This window comes from Cryptomeria japonica, unplaced genomic scaffold (assembly GCF_030272615.1).
Source record: "Cryptomeria japonica unplaced genomic scaffold, Sugi_1.0 HiC_scaffold_307, whole genome shotgun sequence".
NCBI lineage: Eukaryota > Viridiplantae > Streptophyta > Pinopsida > Cupressales > Cupressaceae > Cryptomeria > Cryptomeria japonica.
In genome coordinates, this window is record NW_026729129.1 from 167,501 (window position 1) to 180,461 (window position 12,961).

At 59.2% G+C, this 12,961-nt stretch overlaps 1 non-coding gene across 1 annotated transcript; it reads left to right on the forward strand.

The window, feature by feature from the left end:
* Nucleotides 1-11,786: 11,786 nt before the first annotated feature.
* Nucleotides 11,787-11,905, forward strand: LOC131870214 (5S ribosomal RNA). The gene has a single exon (XR_009368540.1). It is a non-coding gene; the product is annotated as a 5S ribosomal RNA (ribosomal RNA).
* Nucleotides 11,906-12,961: the final 1,056 nt, after the last annotated feature.

Here is a 12,961-nt window from a genome sequence, read left to right on the forward strand (position 1 = left end):
CCTTATCCCGCGATGCGTCCGATACACAGATAGTTCCAAGGCGGCCGAGGAGCCTCACCGCATATCAATCGGGGTGCGAGGCGAGGGATGGGGCGGGAAGGCCCCAACGGCTAGACGGAAGAGGCTTCAGGGCCACCTCGGAATGCTCCAAGCATCGGACGCGCTTGGGGCGACTACCAGTGCCAACCCCTTATCCCGCGATGCGTCCGATACACAGATGGTTCCAAGGCGGCCGAGGAGCCTCACCGCATAGCAATCGGGGGTGCGAGGCGAGGGATGGGGCGGGAAGGCCCCAACGGCTAGACGGAAGAGGCTTCAGGGCCGCCTCGGAATGGTCCAAGCATCGGACGCGCTTGGGGCGACTACCAGTGACAACCCCTCATCCCGCGATGCGTCCGATACGAAGATGGTTCCAAGGCGGCCGAGGAGCCTCACCGCATAGCAATCGGGGTGCGAGGTGGGGGATGCGGCGAGATGGCCCCAACGGCTAGACGGAAGAGGCCACAGGGCCGCGTCGGAATAGTCCAAGCATCGGACGCGCTTGGGGCGACTACCAGTGACAACCCCTTATCCCGCGATGCGTCCGATACGAAGATAGTTCCAAGGCGGCCGAGGAGCCTCACCGCATAGCAATCCGGGTGCGAGGTGGGGGATGCGGCGAGATGGCCCCAACGGCTAGACGGAAGAGGCTGCAGGGCCGCCTCGGAATAGTCCAAGCATCGGACGCGCTTGGGGCGACTACCAGTGACAACCCCTTATCCCGCGATGCTTCCGATACGAAGACAGTTCCAAGGCGGCCGAGGAGCCTCACCGCATAGCAATGGGGGTGCGAGGTGAGGGATGCGGCGAGATGGCCCCAACGGCTAGACGGAAGAGGCCACAGGGCCGCCTCGGAATAGTCCAAGCATCGGACGCGCTTGGGGCGACTACCAGTGACAACCCCTTATCCCGCGATGCATCCGATACGAAGATAGTTCCCAGGCGGCCGAGGAGCCTCACCGCATAGCAATCGGGGTGCGAGGCGAGGGATGCGGCGAGATGGCCCCAAAGGGTAGACGGAAGAGGCTGCGGGGCCGCCTCGGAATAGTCCAAGCATCGAACGCGCTTGGGGCGACTACCACTGCCAACCCCTTATCCCGCGATGCGTCCGATACACAGATAGTTCCGAGGCGGCCGAGGAGCTGGGGGATGCGGCGAGATGGCCCCAACGGCTAGACGGAAGAGGCTGCAGGGCCGCCTCGGAATAGTCCAAGCATCGGACGCGCTTGGGGCGACTACCAGTGACAACCCCTTATCCCGCGATGCGTCCGATACACAGATAGTTCCGAGGCGGCCAAGGAGCCTCACCGCATAGCAATCGTGGTGCGAGGTGGGGGATGCAGCGAGATGGCCCCAACGGCTAGACGGAAGAGGCTGCAGGGCCGCCTCGGAATGGTCCAAGCATCGGACGCGCTTGGGGCGACTACCACTGCCAACCCCTTATCCCGCGATGCGTCCGATACACAGATAGTTCCAAGTCGGCCGAGGAGCCTCACCGAATAGCAATCGGGGTGCGAGGCGAGGGATGCGGCGAGAAAGCCCCAACGGCTAGAGGGAAGAGGCTTCAGGTCCGCCTCGGAATGGTCCAAGCATCGGACGCGCTTGGGGCGACTACCAGTGACAACCCCTTATCCCGCGACGCGTCCGATACACAGATAGTTCCAAGGCGGCCGAGGAGCCTCACCGCATAGCAATCGGGGTGCGAGGCGAGGGATGCGGCGAGAAGGACCCAACGGCTAGACGGAAGAGGCTTCAGGGCCGCCTCGGAATGGTCCAAGCATCGGACGCGCTTGGGGCGACTACCAGTGACAACCCCTTATCCCGCGACGCGTCCGATACACAGATAGTTCCAAGGCGGCCGAGGAGCCTCACCGCATAGCAATCGGGGTGCGAGGCGAGGGATGCGGCGAGAAGGACCCAACGGCTAGACGGAAGAGGCTTCAGGTCCGCCTCGGAATGGTCCAAGCATCGGACGCGCTTGGGGCGACTACCAGTGACAACCCCTTATCCCGCGACGCGTCCGATACACAGATAGTTCCAAGGCGGCCGAGGAGCCTCACCGCATAGCAATCGGGGTGCGAGGCGAGGGATGCGGCGAGAAGGACCCAACGGCTAGACGGAAGAGGCTTCAGGGCCGCCTCGGAATGGTCCAAGCATCGGACGCGCTTGGGGCGACTACCAGTGACAACCCCTTATCCCGCGATGCGTCCGATACACAGATAGTTCCAAGGCGGCCGAGGAGCCTCACCGCATAGCAATCGGGGTGCGAGGCGAGGGATGCGGCGAGAAGGACCCAACGGCTAGACGGAAGAGGCTTCAGGGCCGCCTCGGAATGGTCCAAGCATCGGACGCGCTTGGGGCGACTACCAGTGACAACCCCTTATCCCGCGACGCGTCCGATACACAGATAGTTCCAAGGCGGCCGAGGAGCCTCACCGCATAGCAATCGGGGTGCGAGGCGAGGGATGCGGCAAGAAGGACCCAACGGCTAGACGGAAGAGGCTTCAGGGCCGCCTCGGAATGGTCCAAGCATCGGACGCGCTTGGGGCGACTACCAGTGACAACCCCTTATCCCGCGACGCGTCCGATACACAGATAGTTCCAAGGCGGCCGAGGAGCCTCACCGCATAGCAATCGGGGTGCGAGGCGAGGGATGCGGCGAGAAGGACCCAACGGCTAGACGGAAGAGGCTTCAGGTCCGCCTCGGAATGGTCCAAGCATCGGACGCGCTTGGGGCGACTACCAGTGACAACCCCTTATCCCGCGACGCGTCCGATACACAGATAGTTCCAAGGCGGCCGAGGAGCCTCACCGCATAGCAATCGGGGTGCGAGGCGAGGGATGCGGCGAGAAGGACCCAACGGCTAGACGGAAGAGGCTTCAGGGCCGCCTCGGAATGGTCCAAGCATCGGACGCGCTTGGGGCGACTACCAGTGACAACCCCTTATCCCGCGACGCGTCCGATACACAGATAGTTCCAAGGCGGCCGAGGAGCCTCACCGCATAGCAATCGGGGTGCGAGGCGAGGGATGCGGCGAGAAGGACCCAACGGCTAGACGGAAGAGGCTTCAGGGCCGCCTCGGAATGGTCCAAGCATCGGACGCGCTTGGGGCGACTACCAGTGACAACCCCTTATCCCGCGATGCGTCCGATACACAGATAGTTCCAAGGCGGCCGAGGAGCCTCACCGCATAGCAATCGGGGTGCGAGGCGAGGGATGCGGCGAGAAGGACCCAACGGCTAGACGGAAGAGGCTTCAGGGCCGCCTCGGAATGGTCCAAGCATCGGACGCGCTTGGGGCGACTACCAGTGACAACCCCTTATCCCGCGACGCGTCCGATACACAGATAGTTCCAAGGCGGCCGAGGAGCCTCACCGCATAGCAATCGGGGTGCGAGGCGAGGGATGCGGCGAGAAGGACCCAACGGCTAGACGGAAGAGGCTTCAGGGCCGCCTCGGAATGGTCCAAGCATCGGACGCGCTTGGGGCGACTACCAGTGACAACCCCTTATCCCGCGACGCGTCCGATACACAGATAGTTCCAAGGCGGCCGAGGAGCCTCACCGCATAGCAATCGGGGTGCGAGGCGAGGGATGCGGCGAGAAGGACCCAACGGCTAGACGGAAGAGGCTTCAGGGCCGCCTCGGAATGGTCCAAGCATCGGACGCGCTTGGGGCGACTACCAGTGACAACCCCTTATCCCGCGACGCGTCCGATACACAGATAGTTCCAAGGCGGCCGAGGAGCCTCACCGCATAGCAATCGGGGTGCGAGGCGAGGGATGCGGCGAGAAGGACCCAACGGCTAGACGGAAGAGGCTTCAGGGCCGCCTGGGAATGGTCCATGCATCGCACGCGCTTGGGGCGACTACCAGTGACAACCCCTTATCCCGCGACGCGTCCGATACACAGATAGTTCCAAGGCGGCCGAGGAGCCTCACCGCATAGCAATCGGGGTGCGAGGCGAGGGATGCGGCGAGAAGGACCCAACGGCTAGACGGAAGAGGCTTCAGGGCCGCCTCGGAATGGTCCAAGCATCGGACGCGCTTGGGGCGACTACCAGTGACAACCCCTTATCCCGCGACGCGTCCGATACACAGATAGTTCCAAGGCGGCCGAGGAGCCTCACCGCATAGCAATCGGGGTGCGAGTCGAGGGATGCGGCGAGAAGGACCCAACGGCTAGACGGAAGAGGCTTCAGGGCCGCCTCGGAATGGTCCAAGCATCGGACGCGCTTGGGGCGACTACCAGTGACAACCCCTTATCCCGCGATGCGTCTGATACACAGATAGTTCCAAGGCGGCCGAGGAGCCTCACCGCATAGCAATCGGGGTGCGAGGCAAGGGATGCGGCGAGAAGGACCCAACGGCTAGACGGAAGAGGCTTCAGGGCCGCCTCGGAATGGTCCAAGCATCGGACGCGCTTGGGGCGACTACCGTTGCCAACCCCTTATCCCGCGATGCGTCTGATACACAGATAGTTCCGAGGCGGCCGAGGAGCCTCACCGCATAGCAATCGGGTTGCGAGGCAGATTATTGGGAAGGGAACCCCCTGGGATGCGGCTCAAGCAGTGCCCAAAGGGACTGGAATGCGGAATCACATCGAGAGACCCAAATGCTATACGAGGGCTCAAATCGAATTATCGATTTGGCCACGACATGGACGCATCGGAACGACTACCTTTGCCGAACCACTCGCAATTGCATCCATACCGAAACCAATAGACATTTCCGTTAGAGCCCTCGCATAGCATTCGGGAATCTCGCATGCCCCTCTAAATCGACCAATGCTGGCGCTCAACGAAAATCCGAGCGCTACCACCGTTCGAGCGCCAGCATTGGTCGAGTTAGAGGGGCACGGGGGAGAATGCTCCAGTCAACACCTCCCCTATATAAGTTATTTGTCCGATTCTCGCACAACCGTAGTCTGCCTCGTCGAATCAAACAACGGTCCCAGATTCCGACTTCCGTTCCGTAGAGACCCAAAAGCTAGATGGAGGCTCGCAAGAAAGAGAGTCGGCGCATAGCAATCGGGTTTCTCGAACGTTTAGGGACCGAGCTCACTTGCGGATAGGGCAAAATCCGCCAAGCAACCCAAAAGCTAGACGGGGGCTCGAATCGAATCGCCTAGGCGGCCACAACAACGACGTGTTGGATCGACTACCAGTGCCAAACCATTCAGCAAGACTAGTCTGTGTCGAGGCCGGATAGAGATTCTCAGAGAGCGCCCGTATAGCATTTAGGAGACCTGCCGCGTCCCTCACACTCGACAAATGGTGGTGCACGTTTATAAATCCGAGCGATCCCAACCCTTTCAAGCACCAACATCGGTCGAGATAGAGGGGCACGGAGGGGGCTGCGTGAGACAACACAGTCCCCTATATAAGTTATTTGTCCGATTCTCACACATCTGAAGAATGGTCATCAAATCGGACAACAGCCCAAACTTCCGACTTCCGTCCCAGAAAGCCCAAGAGCTATCTAAAACGTTCATGGCCGGAACTCGATCGCGGCTATACCAGTCCGCCAAGCAACCCAAAAGCTAGACTGGAGCTCTAGTCGAATCACCTCTGTGGCCATTGCAAGGACGTGTTGGAGCGACTACCATTGCCGAACCATTCCGCAGGTCGAGTCCATACCAAGGCCGCATAGAGATTCACGATGAGCTCCTGCATAGCAATCAGGAGACTTGCCGTGTCCATCACAATCGATAAATCCTGGTGCAAGATTTTTGCATCCGAGCGCTCCAACCAGTCGAGCACCAGCATCAATCGACATAAACGGGCACGGGGGGAGGATGCTCGAGAACACTACCTCCCCTATATAAGTTATTTGTCCGATTCTCAAGCAGCCGAAGTCTGGTCATCGAATCGGGTCAAAGACCACAACTTCCGACTTTACCCACAATGCAAGTCATCGAATCGAACATCGGCCCCCGAGTCGGACTCCATGCGTATGTCAGGTCATCGGACCCAAATTCCGCCTTCCTGCGCATGGCGGGCCATCAATATCAACTCGGTCATCGGACCCAAACTCCGCCTTTCTGCGCATGGCACGCCTTCAAATCGGTCATCGGACCCAAATTCCGCCTTCCTGTGCATGGCGGGCCATCAACATCAACTCGGTCATCGGACCCAAATTCCGCCTTTCTGCGCATGGCACGCCATCAACTCGGTCATCGGACCCAAATTCCGCCTTCCTGCGCATGGCAGGTCATCGGACACAAATTCAGACCTCGCCAATATGCCTACGTATCGAATCGGTCATCGGACCCAACTTCCGACTTCATCCATACTGTAGGGTCTTTGAGGTTGGCGCGGTGCGCTCAACCCGGGGAGTCGACCCATCGAAGCATACACCTCCCCTATATAAGCTATTTGTCCGATTCCCACACCTGTGTAGTTTGCACCTCTGACCAGGACATCGACCCCAACTTCCGAACTCGACTGCAACGACGGCACCAGCGCCTTGGTGCGCACCTTGCGACGCACAGTCCCAACATTCGCCTTCCTGCACATGGCAGGTCATCGGACCCAAATTCCGACCTCGCGAGTATGCCTACATATCGAATCGGTCATCGGACACAACTTCCGACTTCATCCATACCGTAGGGTCTTTGAGGTTGGCGCGGTGCGCTCAACCCGGGGAGTCGACCCAACGAAGCATACACCTCCCCTATATAAGCTATTTGTCCGATTCCCACACCTGTGTAGTTTGCACCTCCGATCAGGACATCGACCCCAACTTCCGAACTCGCCTGCAACGACCGAACCAGCGCCTTGGTGCGCACCTTGCAACGCACAGTGCCAACATTCGCCTTCCTGCACATGGCAGGTCATCGGACCCAAATTCCGACCTCGCGAGTATGCCTACATATCGAATCGGTCATCGGACCCAACTTCCGACTTCATCCATACCGTAGGGTCTTTGAGGTTGGCGCGGTGCGCTCAACCCGGGGAGTCGACCCAACGAAGCATACACCTCCCCTATATAAGCTATTTGTCCGATTCCCACACCTGTGTAGCTTGCACCTCCGATCAGGACATCGACCCCAACTTCCGAACTCGACTAAAAAGACCGCACCAGCACCTTGGTGTGCACCTTGCAACGCACAGTGCCAACATTCGCCTTCCTGCACATGGCAGGTCATCGGACCCAAATTCCGACCTCATGAGCATACCTACTAATCGAATCGGTCATCGGACCCAACTTCCGACTTCATCCATACCGTAGGGTCTTTGAGGTTGGCGCGGTGCGCTCAACCTGGGGAGTCGACCCATCGAAGCATACACCTCCCCTATATAAGCTATTTGTCCGATTCCGACACCTGTGTAGTTTGCACCTCCGCTCAGGACATCGACCCCAACTTCCGAACTCGCCTGCAACGACCGAACCAGCGCCTTGGTGCGCACCAAAAGTGCGCACTTTTGGAGGGCACTTTTGTGCGCTCCAAAGGTGCGCACTTTTGGAGGGCACTTTTGTGCGCTCCAAAGGTGCGCACTTTTGGAGGGCACTTTTTGGAGGGCACTTTTGTGCGCTCCAAAGGTGCGCACTTTTGGAGGGCACTTTTTGGAGGGCACTTTTCTGCGCTCCAAAGGTGCGCACTTTTGGAGGGCACTTTTTGGAGGGCACTTTTCTGCGCTCCAAAGGTGCGCACTTTTGGAGGGCACTTTTTGGAGGGCACTTTTCTGCGCTCCAAAGGTGCGCACTTTTGGAGGGCACTTTTTGGAGGGCACTTTTCTGCGCTCCAAAGGTGCGCACTTTTGGAGGGCACTTTTGTGCACTCCAAAGGTGCACACTTTTGGAGGGCACTTTTTGGAGGGCACTTTTCTGCACTCCAAAGGTGCGCACTTTTGGAGGGCACTTTTTGGAGGGCACTTTTGTGCGCTCCAAAGGTGCGCACTTTTGGAGGGCACTTTTTGGAGGGCACTTTTGTGCGCTCCAAAGGTGCGCACTTTTGGAGGGCACTTTTGTGCACTCCAAAGGTGCGCACTTTTGGAGGGCACTTTTCCTGCGCTCCAAAGGTGCACACCTAGGTGAGCACCTTCGACCACACCTTGTAGCACACCAAACTCTGACTTTCGACTTCATCCGCAATGCAGGGTCTTTGAGGTTGGCGCAATGCGCACAACCAGGGGAGTCGACCCATCAAACCCAACACCTCCCCTATATAAGCTATTTGTCTGATTCTCATACATGCGTAGCCTGCAGGAGCAATTAGGACATCGACCCCAACTTTCGGCTTCTAAACGAAAACAAGGTCTTTGAGGTTGGTGTAATGCGAACAACTAGGGGAGTCAACCCATCAAACCCAACACCTCCCCTATATAAGCTATTTGTCTGATTCTCATACATGTGTAGTCTACAGGAGCAATTAGGACATCGACCCCAACTTTTGACTTCTTAACGAAAACAAGGTCTTTGAGGTTGACGTAATGCGCACAACCAGGGGAGTCGACCCATCAAACCCAACACCTCCCCTATATAAGCTATTTGTCCGATTCTCATACATGTGTAGCCTACAGGAGCCATTAGGACATTGACCCCAACTTTTGACTTCTTAACGAAAACAAGGTCTTTGAGGTTGGCGTAATGCGCACAACCAAGGGAGTTGACCCATCAAACCCAACACCTCCCCTATATAAGCTATTTGTCTGATTCTCATACATGTGTAGCCTGCAACAACGATTAGGACATCCACCCCAACTTCTGAATTCGTCTGCGTTGACCGCACCAAAGGTGCACGCCTTGGTGCTCACCAAAATCCGACTTCCGACTTCTTCTGCTATGCGGGGTCTTTGAGGTTGGCGCAGTGCGCACAACCAGGGGAGTCAACCCACCGAATGCAACACCTCCCCTATATAAGCTATTTGTCTGATTCTCATACATGCGTAGACTGCAGCAATGATTAGGACATCCACCCCAACTTTTGACTTCTTAAACAAGACAGGGTCTTTGAAGTTGGTGCAGTGCACACAACCAGGGGAGTCGACCCATCAAACGCAACACCTCCCCTATATAAAGCTATTTGTCCGATTCTCATACGTGTAGTCTGCAGCAGCGATTAGGACATCGACCCCAACTTCCGAATTCGTTTGCATTGACCGCACCAAAGGTGCACGCCTTGGTGTGCACCTTGGAGTGCACTTTGGTGCTCACCTCGGTGCACACTTTGGTGTGCACCTCGGTGTGCACCAAAGGTGCGCACCTTGGAGCGCACCAAAGGTGTACACTTTGGAGCGCACCACATAGGGTCTTTGAGAGGTTGGCGCAGTGCGCACACCAAGGTGGGTGTTGAGGTGCGTGCCGAGGTGGGTGGGTGCTAGGGTGCGCTCCATGGTGGGTGCCAGGGTGGGTGCGTGCTAGGGTGGATTCCAAAGAGGGTCATAGGGTGGGTGCCAAGGTGGGTTGGTGATATAGTGGGTTCAAAGGTGGGTACTAGGGTGGGTTCCAAGGTGGGTCACAAGTTGGGTGCCAGGATGCGTGGGTGTTAGGTTGGGTGCCAAGGTGGGCTCCTGCGTGGGTGGGTGCTAGGGTGGGTTTCAAGGTGGACGCGAGGGCGGGTGCCAAGGTGGGTAACAAGTTGGGTGTTAGGATGGGTGAGTGCTAGAGTGGGTGCCAAGGTGGGTGGGTGCTAAGGTGGATGCCAAGGTGGTTCACAGGGTGGGTGGGTTCTAGGGTGAGTTCCAAGGTGGGTCACAGGTTTAGTGCTAGGGTGCGTGTCAAGGCGGGTGTCGAGGTGCCTGGGTGCTAGGGTGTGGATGCCAATGTGGGTCATAGGGTGGGTACTAGGGTGGGCTGCAATGTGGGTGCCAAGGTGGGTAACATGCTCGGTTGGTTCTAAATTGGGTGTCAGGGTGGGTGTGCACCCACCTTGCCCGAGGTGGGTGCCAAGGTGCCAGTGTGGGTGGGTGCTAAGGTGGATGCCAAGGTGGGTGAGAAGGTGGGTGATAGGTTGAGTGGTAGGATGGGTGGGTGCCAAGATGGGTCACAGGGTGGGTGCAAGGGTGGGTAGGTGCTAGGGTTGGTGTCAGGGTGGGTGGGTGCTAGGTTGGGTTCCAAGGTGGGTGCGAGGGTGAGTGTCAAGGTGGGTCACAGGTTAGGTGCTAGGATGGGTGAGTGCTAGGGTGCAAAGGTGCCAGGGTGGGTGCTAGGATGGGTCGATGCTAGGGTGAGTGGCAAGGTGGGTCCACAAGTGTCAAGGTGGGTGCCGAGGTGGGTGCCAACTTGGGTTCCAAGGTGGGTGCCAAGTGGGCGACTGCTATGGTGGATGCCAAGGTGGGTCACGGGGTGGGTGCCAAGTTGCTAGGTTGTGTTCCAAGGTGGGTGCCAACGTGGCTGCTAGGGTGCGTGGGTTAAAGGGTGTGTCACAACGTGGGTGCCAGGATGGGTGCGCACCCACACTGGCCAAGACGGGTGCAAGGTTGGGTTCCAAGCCCGGTCACAGGCTGGGTGCTAGGATGGGTGGGTGCCAAGGTGGGCACCAGGGTGGGTGCACCCACCCTGGCCAAGGTGGGTCACGGGGTGGGTCCTAGGGTGGGTAACGGGGTGGGTACTAAGGTGCGTGCCAAGGTGGGTCATGGGGTGGGTGCCAAGGTGGGCACCAGGGTGGGTGTGCACCAACCCTAGCCAGGGTAGGTCACGGGGTGGTTGTCGGGGTGGGCGTCAAGGAGCCAAGGTGGGTGGCAAGTAGCCAAGTTGCGTGCCAAGGTGGGTGTCGGGGTGGGTGCCAAGGATCCAAGGTGGGTGCCAAGGAACCAAGGTGGGTGTCTGGGTGGGTGCCGAGGTGGGAGCCAGGGTGGGTCCCAAGGTGAGTGCAAAGGTGGGTGCCAGGGTCAAGGTGAGTGCCAATGTGGGTTCCAAGGTGCCAGGGTCAGGGTGAGTGCCAATGTGGGTTCAAAGGTGCTAAGTTGGGTGCGAGGTTGGGTGCGAGGGTGGGTGGGTGCCAAGGTGTGCTAGGTGGAAGCCCGGGTGGGTCGGCATCCCATGGGTGTCGAGTTGGGTGCCTGATGGGTGCTTCTTGTCAAGTTTTAGTCGTCGGGACTCATTTCGAGCCTTAGAGGTCGTTTCTTGTCCGGTTGCCCTGTCTTCGACCTGGGAACCCAATTTTGGTCCTCGGGTCCCATTTTTTTTTGTCTCGCATCCCACTTTTGGCCTGTGGCCTTTTCGGGGTCGATTCTCGTTTTGGGCATCAGAGCATGTTTCTTCTCCTAAAACCCAATATTTGTTTATTAAGTCTCGGAACACATTTTTGTTCTCGTGGACCCATCATGGGTCTTGGAACGCATTTGTGGTCCTTGGGTCCCATTTTGCATCCCGAAACTTGTGTTTTGGTGCTTGATCCCTATTTTGGGTGCCCACCTTGCACCAAGTGCGCACCCGGGGCAAACCGAGCGCCTTGGTGCACCGGGGCAAGATCGAGCGTGCACCCGAGGCGCCCCGAACATGCACCAAGGTGCACTCGGCCCACATGTGAGCGCAGGTCGTTGCGCCCGAGGTGGTGTGTGGGCACCGCGTTGCAGACGGGACACTGCACGCACACGACGCCCCGTCCAGGTGCACGCACGTAGGCCGGGCCGGGTGCACACCCGACGCCCTAGCAAGGTGCGCGCACCCGGGCAGGGCTCACACTTGGCGAACGGGGCGCACTTCGCGAGGGAGGGTGTGCACCTCGACGGGGGTGGGTGGCCGGGGTGGATTCGCACGTGGGTCGCGGTTTGCTAAGTACACACTGCGACAAGCTCATAACGGGTGCGATCATACCAGCGTTAGTGCACCGGATCCCATCAGAACTCCGCAGTTAAGCGCGCTTGGGCCGGAGTAGTACTGGGATGGGTGACCTCCCGGGAAGTCCCGGTGTTGCACCCTTTTTTAGTTTTTCGCCGGGCGTCGCAATGCTATTTGAATAAACCTTTTGCCCGTTTGCGTTCTCGTCGGGGCCGGGCCGGGCCGGGGTGCGCTGCCCGCACTACCGCGCGCGCGGGGGGCGACACCGAGCGCGCACCCGAGGCGCCCCGAGCACACAGGCCACGGTGCAACCCGGGCGTTGTGCGCGCACCCCGGTGCGCCCGAGGTGCTGCGCGCGCACCCAGGTGAAATCGGTGTGCACCTCGGCCAGTGCGCGCTCGGTCGAGTCGCGCACGTTGGCCAAGGTGCACGGTGATGTTTCTTACTCTAAGGTTCCGCACCAGACGCCCGGGACAGGTGAGCGAAGCTGGGCGGGGCCGGGTGCGCGGCCGGGGCAGGTGCACGCAGCTGGAGAGAGCTTTGGAGCACACCAGAGGTGCGCACCTTGGAGCACACTTCGGAGCGCACCAATGATGCGCTCCATTCAAAAGTTTCCTGAAAAGGCAAAAAAAGTTGAGATTATAGAATTTCCCACTTGAGAGATTGTAAAAAAAAAAAATTTAAAATGAAGGAAACGCGGGTGCCAAGGTGTGCGCGCCCGGGTGCGCAGCCCAGCCAAGGTGTGCGCACCAAGGCGCCCACCCTGGCGAAGGTGCACGCAAGGTGCGCACCCGAGGCAAACCGGACAATTAACCCAACTTTCGACTTCGCGCGCACCTGCGCACCTTGGAGCGCACTTCGGAGCGCTCCTTGGTGCGCACCAATCTTGGGCACCTCGGAGTGCACCATGGCGCCCACCAAGGTGCGCACCCGGGGCAAACCGAGCTCCGACTTCGTGCGCACCTTGGAGCGCACGAAAGGTGCGCACCATGGCGCCCACCAAGGTGCGCAGCCCAGCCAAGGCGTGCGCATCAAGGTGCGCACCCTGGCGAAGGTGCGCACCCGGGGCAAACCGAGCTCCGACTTCGTGCGCACCTTGGAGCGCACAAAGGGTGCGCAACCCAGCCAAGGTGTGCGCACCCCGGGCAAACCGAGCTCCGAATCGTGCGCACCTTGGAGCACACTTCGGAGCCCTCC